This window comes from Mus musculus, chromosome X (assembly GCF_000001635.26).
Source record: "Mus musculus strain C57BL/6J chromosome X, GRCm38.p6 C57BL/6J".
Lineage (NCBI taxonomy): Eukaryota > Metazoa > Chordata > Mammalia > Rodentia > Muridae > Mus > Mus musculus.
Genome location: NC_000086.7, coordinates 135047825 through 135064448, shown reverse-complemented (window position 1 = coordinate 135064448; position 16624 = coordinate 135047825). Strand labels below are relative to the sequence as shown.

The following is a 16624-nucleotide window of genomic DNA, read 5'->3' as shown; positions in this document are numbered from 1 at the left end:
AGAGGAGCCAGGCGGAGGTCCTGAGAACCTCTGAACTGAACATTGGCTAGAGGCCAGCTCGTTGAGATCTAGCTGTGCCATTGGAGACATGAGCGGCTGGCCCAAAGGCAGGGAAAATTTAAGTCCACTTCCAGCACTGGATTGATAAGCTGGGTCTCTGACAGACTGTTCCTTGGGTTATGAGTGTGTACAGTGGAGAATATACACCTATCTACAGCAGGAGCCCAGAGCCCTGCCCTTTCCTTAGTAGATCATGAGGGAAACTAGTAATGGGTTTCTGTGGCAACCAAAACGGTAGTCCCAAGTCTAGTTCCAAGGGGGTCAGGAATAAAAGCTCACATAGGAACTTACAGCTCACATTTCCATGACTGTTCATGAGTATCTGCTGCCTCCTTATCAGGCTACCAGGGCATCTGCAGTTAATTCATCCCAGAGGAAAGAGGGTTCTCCTCCCTCTTTGTCCAAAGACAGTAGCATTGTCCACTGTAGCCTGTGTCTATCACACAGGGTCACCTATCCTCACACAGCAGAAACAAACTCTGAGTCCTGCTCTCTGTACCTTATAATGACACTCCAACAGCCACCATATCCCCTGCTTTTGAAAAAAATGACAAAGCTATTTCTGGCAAAATGACCCCTAGTCTCTAGAGGTGTATGGAAATCTGGGGCTTACCACATATTTTCATGTATCAAGGGCCCTGGTGTCCCTCAGAGCACTCTATTCCACCCTATTACTTGTATGTCTCCTCAGATATCTTAGAATCTTCTCCCACGGGCTTGTATGGTTCTTGGTTAGAAAAGACACCATGGTGCCCATGGTGTGATAGCACTCTCTCAGAAGCCCTCCCTCTGACCTAGCTTCGGTTTTCCTCATCTGTACACTGGCTTTATGTTCCAGGTCCTTGATATGGTGTCTGCGTGATTTTTTTAGAGAAACCACCCCCCACAAAGGAAGACTCTCCCATTTTTTCCTTGTCCTTACAACTGCCAGGGCTTCCAGCTTTAGGACATACCGTTATACCAAGGCAAGCCCATTCCCAGGTGTAGGGTGTACAGGAGTAAGGGATCTGCCAGGTACCCCAAAGCTGTGCTCTGGCTTTACTGAGCCGAAGACAGAGCCCTCCCTGTCTTGCCTAGCTGAACATTCCTGTACACCAGAACATCAAGTCAGAAAAAGACAGAGGACAGATAGCTGACCACGTCTTACCCTATCAAGGGCACTTTCTGCATGGGGAATGAAGTACAGGGCCTTGCACCAAGGCAGAGAGCATGACTATAGGAGCCAGACACAGTGATCAGCCACTGTGCTGCCTGATGGATGAGTAAGCAGACATGTGAAGTTTCAGGAATGTTCCCCGGGAGAGGCCTCCTTCAGAGATGCAAGCACAAAAGCAGGAGGAAGAAAGGTAGCATAGGGCAGAGGAAAGGGTGATAAATGTCACTTCTGACATGTTGACACCTCTGAAGACCTCTGTCCAGTAACAAAGGCATAGCACACATTGTGTGGACAACAAACTATCTACAAACACCATAAACATGACACTCAAACAGCACACACAACACTGACTCATCAACACATAACACACATACTAGACAGCACATACCATTTACCACACAATGCATATGTCTGTCATACTACCACTCATCAAACAGAACACACGCAATCCTCAATCTATAACATATACATATAAAACACACATAATAAACAGGACGCACAGCACATATATGTGTTTTAGGCCCACAACACAAACCTCACAAAACACATAGGCAAGTAAGGCATTTGGTTCTCTAGGGGACAATGACGTTGGGTACTCTGCTTCAGATCAAGCTTTGCTTAAGAAATTTCCAACTGTTTCCTCCTGACTCAATTTAGAACAAGTGAGTGTACACTCCAGCCAGCCCCCCAACAGTCCTGTCCCTGGTGAGAGAATTCCTAGAAGAAAGATGGATGAACTTATAGGGTAAGTATAAAAGAGTAGTAAATGCCCATTTAGATGAATGAGTGGATGGGTTGGATAGAGAGAAAGAGGGCTGATGGTTAGATTTATAAATGAATAGGAACATGCTAGCTGGAAAGGGAGATGGTGGTTAAATGGACAGGTAGATGTATGGCTTCTGTATAACTAAGTAGATGTGTGATTTGATAGGTACAAAGATGTATTCATAGGTCAGTAAGTTGCTTAATGAGTGAGGTATATGGACCAATAGATGCACACTAAACAAATGGGTGTCAGTTTGCCCCATAGCCAGTGAGGCTGTTTTCATTCATTGAAGGATATGATAAAGACATATATGGGTAACTAGAGGACTCCAGATATTTGAGATCAAGAATAGTGCAAACAAAGCACTTCTTATTTTTATTATTAAAGCAAGAAAACCGTAGGTGACTATTATGGTTAGCTTAAGCAAATATAAGTACAGTGAGAGAATATACCTGGTGTTATGTCTTATCATCTTTGGTCATGTGAAAGGAGTCGAGAATAGTCCTCTTAGGCCTTTGTCTTTCCCACAGAGATACGTGGACATGCCAGGGCATTCCCTTCATGTCCTTGCTTTCAATTGCATTCACTTATCACAACTTATGCAATTCTTCCTAAAAGGCCACCTTGTTGGAAGAACATTGGGCACTGTGCCCCATCCATAGTTCACAGTAGTTCCACAGGCTCACACAGACAGGAAATATGATGAAGTTATGGGTGGGATGTGTGGATGTGTGGATATGTGGATGGATGGATTGGGGATGGGTTGATGTGTGGAAGGGTGGGAGGCTGTGGGTTGTACTGGATAGCTAAAGCATAAATAGTAAGTGTTGGTTGCATAAAGAAACACTTGGCTATGGATTTTTCAATGGCCAAAATGGGATCAAATTCCAGTTGTCCATCTAAGAATAGTTTGACCAAAGAGCAAGAACAAGAGCTTAGATATGTATGACTAACCAGCTGTGAGAAGGTCTCCTGTTAGAGAGAGATAAGGGGAAAAAGAAACAGAAGGCTGGCTCAATCTCACTTGGTTTTGTTCATGCTTGTATGGGGAAGGGGGCAAGGAGTATGAGTTTATGTGTGTCTCTGACCCTGAGTCTATTTGTGAATGTGTCAGTGTGCTGGGGTATGTGTCTGTGTATCTGTAAGCAAGTCTGTGCCCAGGTCATGTAGACTTGTGCATTGTCTTTCTGAATGTGTCTGTGAAGTATTGGCTGTGTCTCTGTTGTATGTGTTTCCCACACCTTGTGGCTGGGATTTTTCTCTTCCTTGTTTACTCCCTGCTGTTTGTTAAATATTTAACAAATGGCCCTGGGGGGCAAGTTTTACCATTTCTGTGGAGCAAAATCACCTTGGTCGATTTCCACTTTGTCATCCCTGAAGTTAGTGCTGGTCAGACATGTGTGCTATGCCAACTTGCCAGGCTAAGCGCTACCTGGCCCTGGGATACCTCAGCCTAGGATTGAGTCTTTAGTTTTTAAAACTCCTACCACCCCATTCCACCTCAGTTCTTTGACCTAAAAATTGATTCAGGTAGCCTGAGAATCCAAGTGACTGTTCAGTCATGAGTCAGCCTGGATAACCCTTTCGACGGCATCTGCTCACTATGTCCTGTTGAAATGCAGGATTGTAGGTGAGTGCACAGAGGCAGAGCAGTACTCTGCTGGAACGGTGACAGGGGCTCTCCAAGATCAGCACTTGTCCACTTCATCCTGGTCCCTAAGCAGAGATGCTCTGCCAATCTTATCCCTCCTCCTACCCTCCAGGAAGCCCCCTCTGCTGCACAGGCTGCTCACTATCACAGACAGGAGTGTGATTGTCTTCATGTCTCTCACTGAATACGTGTCAGAAGGGAACGGAGCATCCCAATATAGTGGGTGATACTGTTTGTTCATCCAACCTGAAAATATAATCTTATCCTGTGCTTCACATGTTCTGGTGGATGGTGTGACACACTCCACTTTCATGAAGGTCAGCACAGATGTACCATCCCCTACTACAATCATCTGTTGCTTCATGGCACTGTGCCTTCCCTGCCTTCTAGACCCTGAGAGGAGACATGATACCACAGGTGCCTGTTGCCAAGCAACAGCCCTACCAGGGCTGAATTCTGCATCTACACAGTCCACACTAAGTGGGTTCAATTTCCGGCTGCATCCAACTTCGTTGTGAAAATCCTAGCCCTTCAGGGTAGCTTACCCTGATATAACAGCCCTGACTTGGGTCTCCGTCTCCTCTCATTTCTTCCATCTTTGTCATGGGGATGGGATACATGGCCAGAGCTGCCCTCAGCAGTCAGTAACAGCCCTCATCCTTAAAACGAAGACAAGTTTTGGAAATGGTGGCTCCAGTGTCTGCATAGATGACGGAAGCCTACCTCCTTCCTCTACATCCAGCAAGGTGAGGCGACATTTCTTATAGTCTTACCCATTCAAAGCATGTCTCAGCATTTGCATATGCTTAATTAATCATCTCTGCTTTCTTGGTCAGGCTAGCACCAGCTCCTTGCTGTTCCTATCATCTCATCATGCCTTCTTCAGTACCCATACTTGCTGGTAAGTGTATAACCTCATCTGTCTTGCCTACAGCCATCTATGTCTCCTCACTGTCATTAAGGCCAAGCCCAGAGCCCAAAGATTCTGTGCTGGTTCTACCCTCCCTCTCCATCCCTCCTTCCTCTCTAAGCCAGGCTCTCAGGCCCACAAAGGTGCTTGATTTCTCCTGAATGTCCCCTAATTTTGGGTCATCACACTCCAGCTCATCTTTGGATAGAATAGCTTATGTTTGTCTATTTCTCCTTTGCATACACACATTTTAAGTGATCAACATATATGTCCAAAAGAATTAAGAGAACATGGAGTGTGAGGAGCCAGGGGAAGCATATCATGTAAGAGTAACAGACACATAAAATAGGGAAAAGGGAAAGCTGGGTGCAGACACAGGCATGGAGAAGGATGGAGAAGTGAAGCAATAAGAAGGTGGTTGGTATTCCAGTTGCTGGGGAGAGTTGTCAAGGGCAACTGCAACAGTTCAGTAGTGGAGCCAAAGGAGGCCTTATTCAGAAGATGAGGTGTGGCTAGGGATTCAAGGTGGGCTAAAGAGTAAATCACATGGATGGGGGTGTTTTCTAGGTGAAGTGCTAAAGGCCCCCTCACTAGAGCTTTTCAAAAAAGTGACCCAGAGAAATAGTGTAGCTGGATGCAGTGAGGAGGGACCTGCAAACGTCATGCTGAGGAAATGAAAATCTGGCTGTCAGCTTTTCTGGATGGTTGCAGTAACTCAGCAGATGTTTCAAGGAGCTGTCGATAGTGTCTGGCTCTGAATGATAACAACTTCTCTCTGTGTGCATATGCTGAGATGGCAGACACTGCCCCTCAAACTCATATTCCACAGCCATCTGACTTTTACAAAATGTCCTCCATAAGCCAATTTTGCAGTAAAATAAGTGAAAGCGAGTGTGTGTGTGTGTGTGTGTGTGTGTGTGTGTGTGTGTGTGTAGTAACCTGCTTAGAGCTATGTACCAGGCAGGTCTGGTTCTAAATTTATTTCCCCTGCCTGCCATGAACCAAGCATTCATTTTCCTTGAGCAGTGACTTTTCTGGGTGCTGGTGCTGAGGTGACAGCACAGCACTGGCTAGTGCCCAGGAACCAGCCAGAACCTACCTAAGCAAGGAGCTGCATTGTGCCCAGTTATGTATTAACTCACGTATGATTAGCTTACTCTCCTGTACAGGGCTCTCATTAGCACCAGTTCATTTATTCATCTCCATACTCCCTTCCCATTCACTCTCTCCATATTACTTACTCCTCATTACAGCCTATTCCATGAGCCTAGCAAAAGACAGTAGAATGAATCTGTGTTGTCCTCAGCAGGAAAAAAATCAGAGACATCTGGGAGGGAAGCCCAGGGGTGGCTAAGTGTGGAGGATGCCTTTCTCATGGGTCATGGAGTACTCTGGTCTTGAGTGCAGTGACCAATTTCTTCCCTCTTAAGGCCATTGGTTCCATTCCTGCTCCAGGTATTCCAGGGATGCTACAGATCATGATCTCCCACAATGCGGATCCATAGTCTTAGGTGCAAATGGAGGGAGCCACCCGTCATGATCTCACAGAGCCACGTATAGTAGTGGCACAAAATCATCAGACCTGCCTTTCCCATCCAGCACCTGAGGCTCTGCTGACACTCGGTCCTGTAGGCCAGAAGATAGACAGAGCAGGATCTAGCTGAGTTTGGCAGGGTTATAGAAGTATGTTCACAGCCAAGGCAATTGGGGAGGGGGGTTAGAAAATGGCCACATGTCCTGGCCACACTGCAATTGGAAGATGAAGATTTCCAAGTAGAATAGAGCCAAGTTTACCTCACTGGGATATTCTAGACACCAGGTGTGCTAGAAGCTGAAGTCTGAGGGAGCCTCACCCTACAGACTCCAGAGTCAAGAGGTATATGTGTTCCTAGCAAAGTAGGCTCGGAGTATCTGTGAAAGGGAGCCATCTACAAAGTGGACTAAAAGCCATGACCATTAGATACTTCTATCCTCTCAGGATCACAACTTGTGAGGTCTCCAGTGTTCACACACCATAACTTTCTCAGAAAGTCCTGGGTTGTCCTTCAAACAAAATTCTAAGACTTGCATAACTGAAGAGACCAAGGCTCCTGACACCTACCTAGTCTAACTTCCTCTGGGATGAGGCCATGTAGCCACCAAGGGTAAAAGAAAATAGGAGGCCAGGAGACAAATGCTTCACTACCATATATGGACAGCTTTAGCCAGGTTGGCCATAGAGCTATCCACTCATAAGCTGGATACATCCAGACCCACGGCTTCTGAATGTCAGCTGGTAGAGCCATAGGTGCTTTAGATCTGTCTCACCTGCCCCCGATCCCTGGGACACTGACTCAATCATCCAGGTACCATCTGCTTCCCAGTCTTACTATCCAGAAGACTCCTGGCTTCTTCAGCACATTCCATGGCCCAGCTTCTGGCTCTTGGTCACAGGAAGCACTTCATGCCTTCTTTCTCTGCAAGTACCCCAAGGAACCCCAAAGAAGGAAAACATTAAGGTGAAGTTGTGGGTAAGGCTTAAGACTGCTGGTGGCACTGAACAACTGCAATCACATCCTCTACTTGTGAAGTGCTCTCAGCTGACCATGGTCTACCATGCCTAGCTGCCATTATTTACTAGGGTCACTTGGGGAAGGGACCTTACGAAGAGAGGACAAAGAAAGTTGTGGTTCAGCCCCAAGTGCAGTCCTGACCAGGCTCTGTACCTTCCCCCATGCATAAAAGCCAGCTTCAGGGTTCCCTGGGTGTGCACTGCAGGCTGGGTACTCAGTATAGCCATTGAGCTGAGAAAATGTAGTTCCTGCTGCTGTCAGTCCATGTCCTCCAGGGGGCCTGGATACCTGCATCAAAGGCCTGTAGGACTCTCTGATTTCTTTTTCTTGGCTTAGGAGTATCTGGGCTTGTGGTTCCAGGCCTTTCCTGGAGACCACTGAGTCTTGACTTGGGGATGACTAGATGTGGTTTCTCGGTACTGACATGGCTGTGTCTAAGACTTCTTACAAATAAAGTTGGGGCTGGAATGTCTAAAAAGTAAAGAAGGATGTTTATAGACAAAAACAATTTTGTCTTAGGTACAACTATGAAATGAAGTAAGGGTGGCTAAATGGGCAACACTTTACCCTTAACTGGATTGTCTTGTGTCCCTGGACTCTTCACTACTCTGTACATGAGCGTGCCAACAAGAAGGATGGCAGGCACTCCTGTCCAACATTTCAAGCAAGGAAGGCAGCCTGAGTCTATGATTCGGCCATTGGCTCTAATGACCAGAACCTATTAGATTCTGGAATGGTCTTGCATTTCAGGTCCACAGTATGTTATGGTACTGGTCCAGATGTACCCTCACCCCCTGCTGGCTTCTTTATCCACAGCTGGCTTCCTTACCCACAGCTGGCCTCCTTACCCACAGCTGGCTTCCTTACCCACTGCTGGCTTCCTTACCCACAGCTAGCTTCCTTACCCACTGCTGGCTTCCTTACCCACTGCTGGCTTCCTTACCCACAGCTAGCTTCCTTACCCACAGCTGTCTTCCTTACCCACAGCTAGCTTCCTTACCCACAGCTAGCTTCCTTACCCACTGCTGGCTTCCTTATCCATAGCTGGCTTCCTTACCCACTGCTGGCTTCCTTACCCACTGCTGACTTCCTTACCCACTGCTGGCTTCCTTACCCGCAGCAAGCTTCCTTACCCACAGCTAGCTTCCTTACCCACAGCTGGCTTCCTTACCCACTGCTGGCTTCCTTACCCACTGCTGGCTTCGTTATCCACTGCTGACTTCCTTACCCACTGCTGGCTTCCTTACCCATAGCTGGCTTCCTTACCCACAGCTGGCTTCCTTACCCACAGCTGGCCTCCTTACCCACTGCTGGCTTCCTTACCCACTGCTGGCTTCCTTACCCATAGCTGGCTTCCTTACCCACAGCTAGCTTCCTTACCCACAGCTGGCTTCCTTACCCACAGCTAGCTTCCTTACCCACAGCTGGCTTCCTTACCCACTGCTGGCTTCCTTACCCACAGCTGGCTTCCTTACCCACTGCTGACATCCTTATCCACAGCTGGCTTCTTTACCCACAGCTGGCTTCTTTACCTACTACTAACTTCCTTACCCACAGCTGGCTTCCTTACCCACAGCTGGCCTCCTTACCAACAGCTGGCTTCTTTACCCACAGCTGGCTTCTTTACCTACTACTAACTTCCTTACCCACTGTTGGCTTCCTTACCCACAGCTGGCTTCCTTACCCACTGCTGACTTCCTTACCCACTGCTGGCTTCCTTACCCACTGCTGGCGTCCTTACCCATAGCTGGCTTCCTTACCCACAGCTGGCTTCCTTACCCACTGCTGACTTCCTTACCGACTGCTGGCTTCTTTACCCATAGCTGGCTTCCTTACCCACAGCTGGCTTCCTTACCCACTGCTGGCTTCCTTACCCGCAGCAAGCTTCCTTACCCACAGCTAGCTTCCTTACCCACAGCTGGCTTCCTTACCTACTGCTGGCTTCCTTACCCACTGCTGGCTTCGTTATCCACTGCTGACTTCCTTACCCACTGCTGGCTTCCTTACCCATAGCTGGCTTCCTTACCTACAGCTGGCTTCCTTACCCACAGCTGGCCTCCTTACCCACTGCTGGCTTCCTTACCCACTGCTGGCTTCCTTACCCATAGCTGGCTTCCTTACCCACAGCTAGCTTCCTTACCCACAGCTGGCTTCCTTACCCACAGCTAGCTTCCTTACCCACAGCTGGCTTCCTTACCCACTGCTGGCTTCCTTACCCACAGCTGGCTTCCTTACCCACTGCTGACATCCTTATCCACAGCTGGCTTCTTTACCCACAGCTGGCTTCTTTACCTACTACTAACTTCCTTACCCACAGCTGGCTTCCTTACCCACAGCTGGCCTTTTTACCAACAGCTGGCTTCTTTACCCACAGCTGGCTTCTTTACCTACTACTAACTTCCTTACCCACTGTTGGCTTCCTTACCCACAGCTGGCTTCCTTACCCACTGCTGACTTCCTTACCCACTGCTGGCTTCCTTACCCACTGCTGGCGTCCTTACCCATAGCTGGCTTCCTTACCCACAGCTGGCTTCCTTACCCACTGCTGACTTCCTTACCGACTGCTGGCTTCTTTACCCATAGCTGGCTTCCTTACCCACAGCTGGCTTCCTTACCCATAGCTGGCTTCCTTACACACTGCTGACTTCCTTACCCACTGATGGCTTCCTTACCCACTGCTGGCTTCCTTACCCATAGCTGGCTTCCTTACCCACTGCTGGATTCCTTACCCACTGCTGGCTTCCCTACCCACAGCTGGCTTCCTTACCCACTGCTGACTTCCTTACCCACTGCAGGCTTGCTTACCCACTGCTGGCTTCCTTACCCATAGCTGGCTTCCTTACCCACTGCTGGCTTCCTTAACTACTGCTGGCTTCCTTACCCACAGCTGGCTTCCTTACCCACTGCTGACATCCTTACCCACAGCTGGCTTCTTTACCCACAGCTGGCTTCTTTACCTACTACTAACTTCCTTACCCACAGCTGGTTTCCTTACCCACAGCAGGCCTCCTTACCAAAAGCTGACTTCCTTACCCACAGCTGGCCTCCTTACCCACAGCTGGCTTCCTTACCCACAGCTGGCTTCCTTACCCACAGCTGGCTTCCTTACCCACAGCTGGCTTCCTTACCCACAGCTGGCTTCCATACCCACTACTGGCTTCCTTATCCACTGCTGACTTCCTAACCCACTGCTGGCTTCCTTATCCACTGCTGACTTTCTTACCCACTGCTGGCTTCCTTATCCACTGCTGACTTCCTTACCCACAGCTGGCTTCCTTACCCATAGCTGGTTTCCTTACACACAGCTGGCTTCCTTATCCACTGCTGGCTTCCTTACCCACAGCTGGCTTCCTTACCCACAGCTGGCCTCCTTACCCACTGCTGGCTTCGTTACCCATAGCTGGCTTCCTTACCCACAGCTAGCTTCCTTACCCACAGCTGGCTTCCTTACCCACTGCTGGCTTCCTTACCCACAGCTGGCTTCCTTACCCACTGCTGGCTTCCTTACCCACTACTGACTTCCTTACCCACTGCTGACATCCTTATCCACAGCTGGCTTCTTTACCCACAGCTGGCTTCTTTACCTACTACTAACTTCCTTACCCACAGCTGGCTTCCTTACCCACTGCTGGCCTCCTTACCCACAGCTGGCTTCCTTACCCACTGCTGGCTTCCTTACCCACAGCTGGCCTCCTTACCCACAGCTGGCTTCCTTACCCACTGCTGGCTTCCTTACCCACAGCTGGCTTCCTTACCCACTGCTGGCTTCCTTACCCACTGCTGACTTCCTTACCCACAGCTGGCTTCCTTACCCACAGCTGGCTTCCTTACCCACAGCTGGCTTTTTTACCCACAGCTGGCTTATTTACCTACTACTAACTTCCTTACCCACAGCTGGTTTCCTTACCCACAGCTAGCTTCCTTACCCACAGCTGGCTTCCTTACCCACAGCTGGCTTCCTTACCCACTGCTGGCTTCCTTACCCACTGCTGACTTCCTTACCCACAGCTAGCTTCCTTACCCACAGCTGGCTTCCTTACCCATTGCTGGCTTCCTTACCCACAGCTGGCTTCCTTACCCACAGCTGGCCTCCTTACCCACAGCTGGCTTCCTTACCCACTGCTGGCTTCCTTACCCACAGCTGGCCTCCTTACCCACAGCTGGCTTCCTTACCCACTGCTGGCTTCCTTACCCACAGCTGGCTTCCTTACCCACTGCTGGCTTCCTTACCCACTGCTGACTTCCTTATTCACAGCTGGCTTCCTACCCACAGCTGGCTTTCTTACCCACTGCTGGCTTCCTTACCCACTGCTGACATCCTTATCCACACCTGGCTTCTTTACACACAGCTGGCTTCCTTACCCACAGCTAGCTTCCTTACCCACAGCTGGCTTCCTTACCCACTGCTGGCTTCCTTACCCACAGCTGGCTTCCTTACCCACTGCTGACATCCTTATCCACAGCTGGCTTCTTTACCCACAGCTGGCTTCTTTACCTACTACTAACTTCCTTACCCACAGCTGGCCTCCTTACCCACAGCTGGCTTCCTTACCCACTGCTGGCTTCCTTACCCACAGCTGGCTTCCTTACCCACTGCTGGCTTCCTTACCCACTGCTGACTTCCTTACCCACAGCTGGCTTCCTTACCCACAGCTGGCTTCCTTACCCACAGCTGGCCTTTTTACCCACAGCTGGCTTATTTACCTACTACTAACTTCCTTACCCACAGCTGGTTTCCTTACCCACAGCTAGCTTCCTTACCCACAGCTGGCTCCCTACCCACAGCTGGCTTCCTTACCCACTGCTGGCTTCCTTACCCACTGCTGACTTCCTTACCCACTGCTGACTTCCTTACCCACAGCTGGCCTCCTTACCCACAGCTGGCTTCCTTACCCACAGCTGGCTTCCTTACCCACAGCTGGCTTCCTTACCCACTGCTGGCTTCCTTATCCACTGCTGACTTCCTTACCCACTGCTGGCTTCCTTATCCACTGCTGACTTCCTTACCCACTGCTGGCTTCCTTATCCACTGCTGACTTCCTTACCCACAGCTGGCTTCCTTACCCATAGCTGGCTTCCTTAGCCACAGCTGGCTTCCTTACCCACTGCTGGCTTCCTTACCCACAGCTGGCTTCCTTACCCACAGCTGGCCTCCTTACCCACTGCTGGCTTCGTTACCCATAGCTGGCTTCCTTACCCACAGCTAGCTTCCTTACCCACAGCTGGCTTCCTTACCCATTGCTGGCTTCCTTACCCACAGCTGGCTTCCTTACCCACAGCTGGCCTCCTTACCCACAGCTGGCTTCCTTACCCACTGCTGGCTTCCTTACCCACAGCTGGCCTCCTTACCCACAGCTGGCTTCCTTACCCACTGCTGGCTTCCTTACCCACAGCTGGCTTCCTTACCCACTGCTGGCTTCCTTACCCACTGCTGACTTCCTTATTCACAGCTGGCTTCCTACCCACAGCTGGCTTTCTTACCCACTGCTGGCTTCCTTACCCACTGCTGACATCCTTATCCACACCTGGCTTCTTTACACACAGCTGGCTTCCTTACCCACAGCTAGCTTCCTTACCCACAGCTGGCTTCCTTACCCACTGCTGGCTTCCTTACCCACAGCTGGCTTCCTTACCCACTGCTGACATCCTTATCCACAGCTGGCTTCTTTACCCACAGCTGGCTTCTTTACCTACTACTAACTTCCTTACCCACAGCTGGCTTCCTTACCCACTGCTGGCCTCCTTACCCACAGCTGGCTTCCTTACCCACTGCTGGCTTCCTTACCCACAGCTGGCCTCCTTACCCACAGCTGGCTTCCTTACCCACTGCTGGCTTCCTTACCCACAGCTGGCTTCCTTACCCACTGCTGGCTTCCTTACCCACTGCTGAATTCCTTACCCACAGCTGGCTTCCTTACCCACAGCTGGCTTCCTTACCCACAGCTGGCTTTTTTACCCACAGCTGGCTTATTTACCTACTACTAACTTCCTTACCCACAGCTGGTTTCCTTACCCACAGCTAGCTTCCTTACCCACAGCTGGCTTCCTTACCCACAGCTGGCTTCCTTACCCACTGCTGGCTTCCTTACCCACTGCTGACTTCCTTACCCACTGCTGGCTTCCTTACCCACAGCTGGCCTCCTTACCCACAGCTGGCTTCCTTACCCACAGCTGGCTTCCTTACCCACAGCTGGCTTCCTTACCCACTGCTGGCTTCCTTATCCACTGCTGACTTCCTTACCCACTGCTGGCTTCCTTATCCACTGCTGACTTCCTTACCCACTGCTGGCTTCCTTATCCACTGCTGACTTCCTTACCCACAGCTGGCTTCCTTACCCATAGCTGGCTTCCTTAGCCACAGCTGGCTTCCTTACCCACTGCTGGCTTCCTTACCCACAGCTGGCTTCCTTACCCTTGCTGGCCTCCTTACCCACTGCTGGCTTCGAACCCATAGCTGGCTTCCTTACCCACAGCTGGCCTCCTTACCCACAGCTGGCTTCCTTACCCATTGCTGGCTTCCTTACCCACAGCTGGCTTCCTTACCCACAGCTGGCCTCCTTACCCACAGCTGGCTTCCTTACCCACTGCTGGCTTCCTTACCCACAGCTGGCCTCCTTACCCACAGCTGGATTCCTTACCCACTGCTGGCTTCCTTACCCACAGCTGGCTTCCTTACCCAAGGCTGGCTTCCTTACCCACTGCTGACTTCCTTATTAACAGCTGGCTTCCTACCCACAGCTGACTTCCTTACCCACTGCTGGCTTCCTTACCCACTGCTGACATCCTTATCCACAGCTGGCTTCTTTAACAACAGCTGGCTTCCTTACCCACAGCTAGCTTCCTTACCCACAGCTGGCTTCCTTACCCACTGCTGGCTTCCTTACCCACAGCTGGCTTCCTTACCCACTGCTGACATCCTTATCCACAGCTGGCTTCTTTACCCACAGCTGGCTTCTTTACCTACTACTAACTTCCTTACCCACAGCTGGCTTCCTTACCCACAGCTGGCCTCCTTACCAACAGCTGGCTTCTTTACCCACAGCTGGCTTCTTTACCTACTACTAACTTCCTTACCCACTGTTGGCTTCCTTACCCACAGCTGGCTTCCTTACCCACTGCTGACTTCCTTACCCACTGCTGGCTTCCTTACCCACTGCTGGCGTCCTTACCCATAGCTGGCTTCCTTACCCACAGCTGGCTTCCTTACCCACTGCTGACTTCCTTACCGACTGCTGGCTTCTTTACCCATAGCTGGCTTCCTTACCCACAGCTGGCTTCCTTACCCACTGCTGGCTTCCTTACCCGCAGCAAGCTTCCTTACCCACAGCTAGCTTCCTTACCCACAGCTGGCTTCCTTACCCACTGCTGGCTTCCTTACCCACTGCTGGCTTCGTTATCCACTGCTGACTTCCTTACCCACTGCTAGCTTCCTTACCCATAGCTGGCTTCCTTACCTACAGCTGGCTTCCTTACCCACAGCTGGCCTCCTTACCCACTGCTGGCTTCCTTACCCACTGCTGGCTTCCTTACCCACAGCTGGCTTCCTTACCCACTGCTGGCTTCCTTACCCATAGCTGGCTTCCTTACCTACAGCTGGCTTCCTTACCCACAGCTGGCCTCCTTACCCACTGCTGGCTTCCTTACCCACTGCTGGCTTCCTTACCCATAGCTGGCTTCCTTACCCACAGCTAGCTTCCTTACCCACAGCTGGCTTCCTTACCCACAGCTAGCTTCCTTACCCACAGCTGGCTTCCTTACCCACTGCTGGCTTCCTTACCCACAGCTGGCTTCCTTACCCACTGCTGACATCCTTATCCACAGCTGGCTTCTTTACCCACAGCTGGCTTCTTTACCTACTACTAACTTCCTTACCCACAGCTGGCTTCCTTACCCACAGCTGGCCTTTTTACCAACAGCTGGCTTCTTTACCTACTACTAACTTCCTTACCCACAGCTGGCCTCCTTACCCACAGCTGGCTTCCTTACCCACAGCTGGCCTCCTTACCCACTGCTGGCTTCCTTACCCACTGCTGACTTCCTTATTCACAGCTGGCTTCCTACCCACAGCTGGCTTCCTTACCCACTGCTGGCTTCCTTACCCACTGCTGACATCCTTATCCACAGCTGGCTTCTTTACCCACAGCTGGCTTCCTTACCCACAGCTAGCTTCCTTACCCACAGCTGGCTTCCTTACCCACTGCTGGCTTCCTTACCCACAGCTGGCTTCCTTACCCACTGCTGACATCCTTATCCACAGCTGGCTTCTTTACCCACAGCTGGCTTCTTTACCTACTACTAACTTCCTTACCCACAGCTGGCTTCCTTACCCACAGCTGGCCTCCTTACCAACAGCAGGCTTCTTTACCCACAGCTGGCTTCTTTACCTACTACTAACTTCCTTACCCACTGTTGGCTTCCTTACCCACAGCTGGCTTCCTTACCCACTGCTGACTTCCTTACCCACTGCTGGCTTCCTTACCCACTGCTGGCGTCCTTACCCATAGCTGGCTTCCTTACCCACAGCTGGCTTCCTTACCCACTGCTGACTTCCTTACCGACTGCTGGCTTCTTTACCCATAGCTGGCTTCCTTACCCACAGCTGGCTTCCTTACCCACTGCTGGCTTCCTTACCCGCAGCAAGCTTCCTTACCTACAGCTAGCTTCCTTACCCACAGCTGGCTTCCTTACCCACTGCTGGCTTCCTTACCCACTGCTGGCTTCGTTATCCACTGCTGACTTCCTTACCCACTGCTGGCTTCCTTACCCATAGCTGGCTTCCTTACCTACAGCTGGCTTCCTTACCCACAGCTGGCCTCCTTACCCACTGCTGGCTTCCTTACCCACTGCTGGCTTCCTTACCCACAGCTGGCTTCCTTACCCACTGCTGGCTTCCTTACCCATAGCTGGCTTCCTTACCTACAGCTGGCTTCCTTACCCACAGCTGGCCTCCTTACCCACTGCTGGCTTCCTTACCCACTGCTGGCTTCCTTACCCATAGCTGGCTTCCTTACCCACAGCTAGCTTCCTTACCCACAGCTGGCTTCCTTACCCACAGCTAGCTTCCTTACCCACAGCTGGATTCCTTACCCACTGCTGGCTTCCTTACCCACAGCTGGCTTCCTTACCCACTGCTGACATCCTTATCCACAGCTGGCTTCTTTACCCACAGCTGGCTTCTTTACCTACTACTAACTTCCTTACCCACAGCTGGCTTCCTTACCCACAGCTGGCCTTTTTACCAACAGCTGGCTTCTTTACCCACAGCTGGCTTCTTTACCTACTACTAACTTCCTTACCCACTGTTGGCTTCCTTACCCACAGCTGGCTTCCTTACCCACTGCTGACTTCCTTACCCACTGCTGGCTTCCTTACCCACTGCTGGCGTCCTTACCCATAGCTGGCTTCCTTACCCACAGCTGGCTTCCTTACCCACTGCTGACTTCCTTACCGACTGCTGGCTTCTTTACCCATAGCTGGCTTCCTTACCCACAGCTGGCTTCCTTACCCATAGCTGGCTTCCTTACCCACT

General features: G+C 50.7%; 1 long non-coding RNA gene across 1 annotated transcript in view; it reads left to right on the top strand.

Moving 5' to 3' along the window:
• Positions 1–4112: 4112 nt before the first annotated feature.
• Positions 4113–16624, top strand: part of 3632454L22Rik (RIKEN cDNA 3632454L22 gene) — a 37927-nt gene continuing 25415 nt past the window's right edge. Inside the window, exons 1-2 of the long non-coding RNA NR_040282.1 lie at positions 4113–4379; positions 4470–4534. This is a non-coding gene — a long non-coding RNA (RIKEN cDNA 3632454L22 gene). The remainder of the gene's footprint in view (positions 4380–4469; positions 4535–16624) is intronic.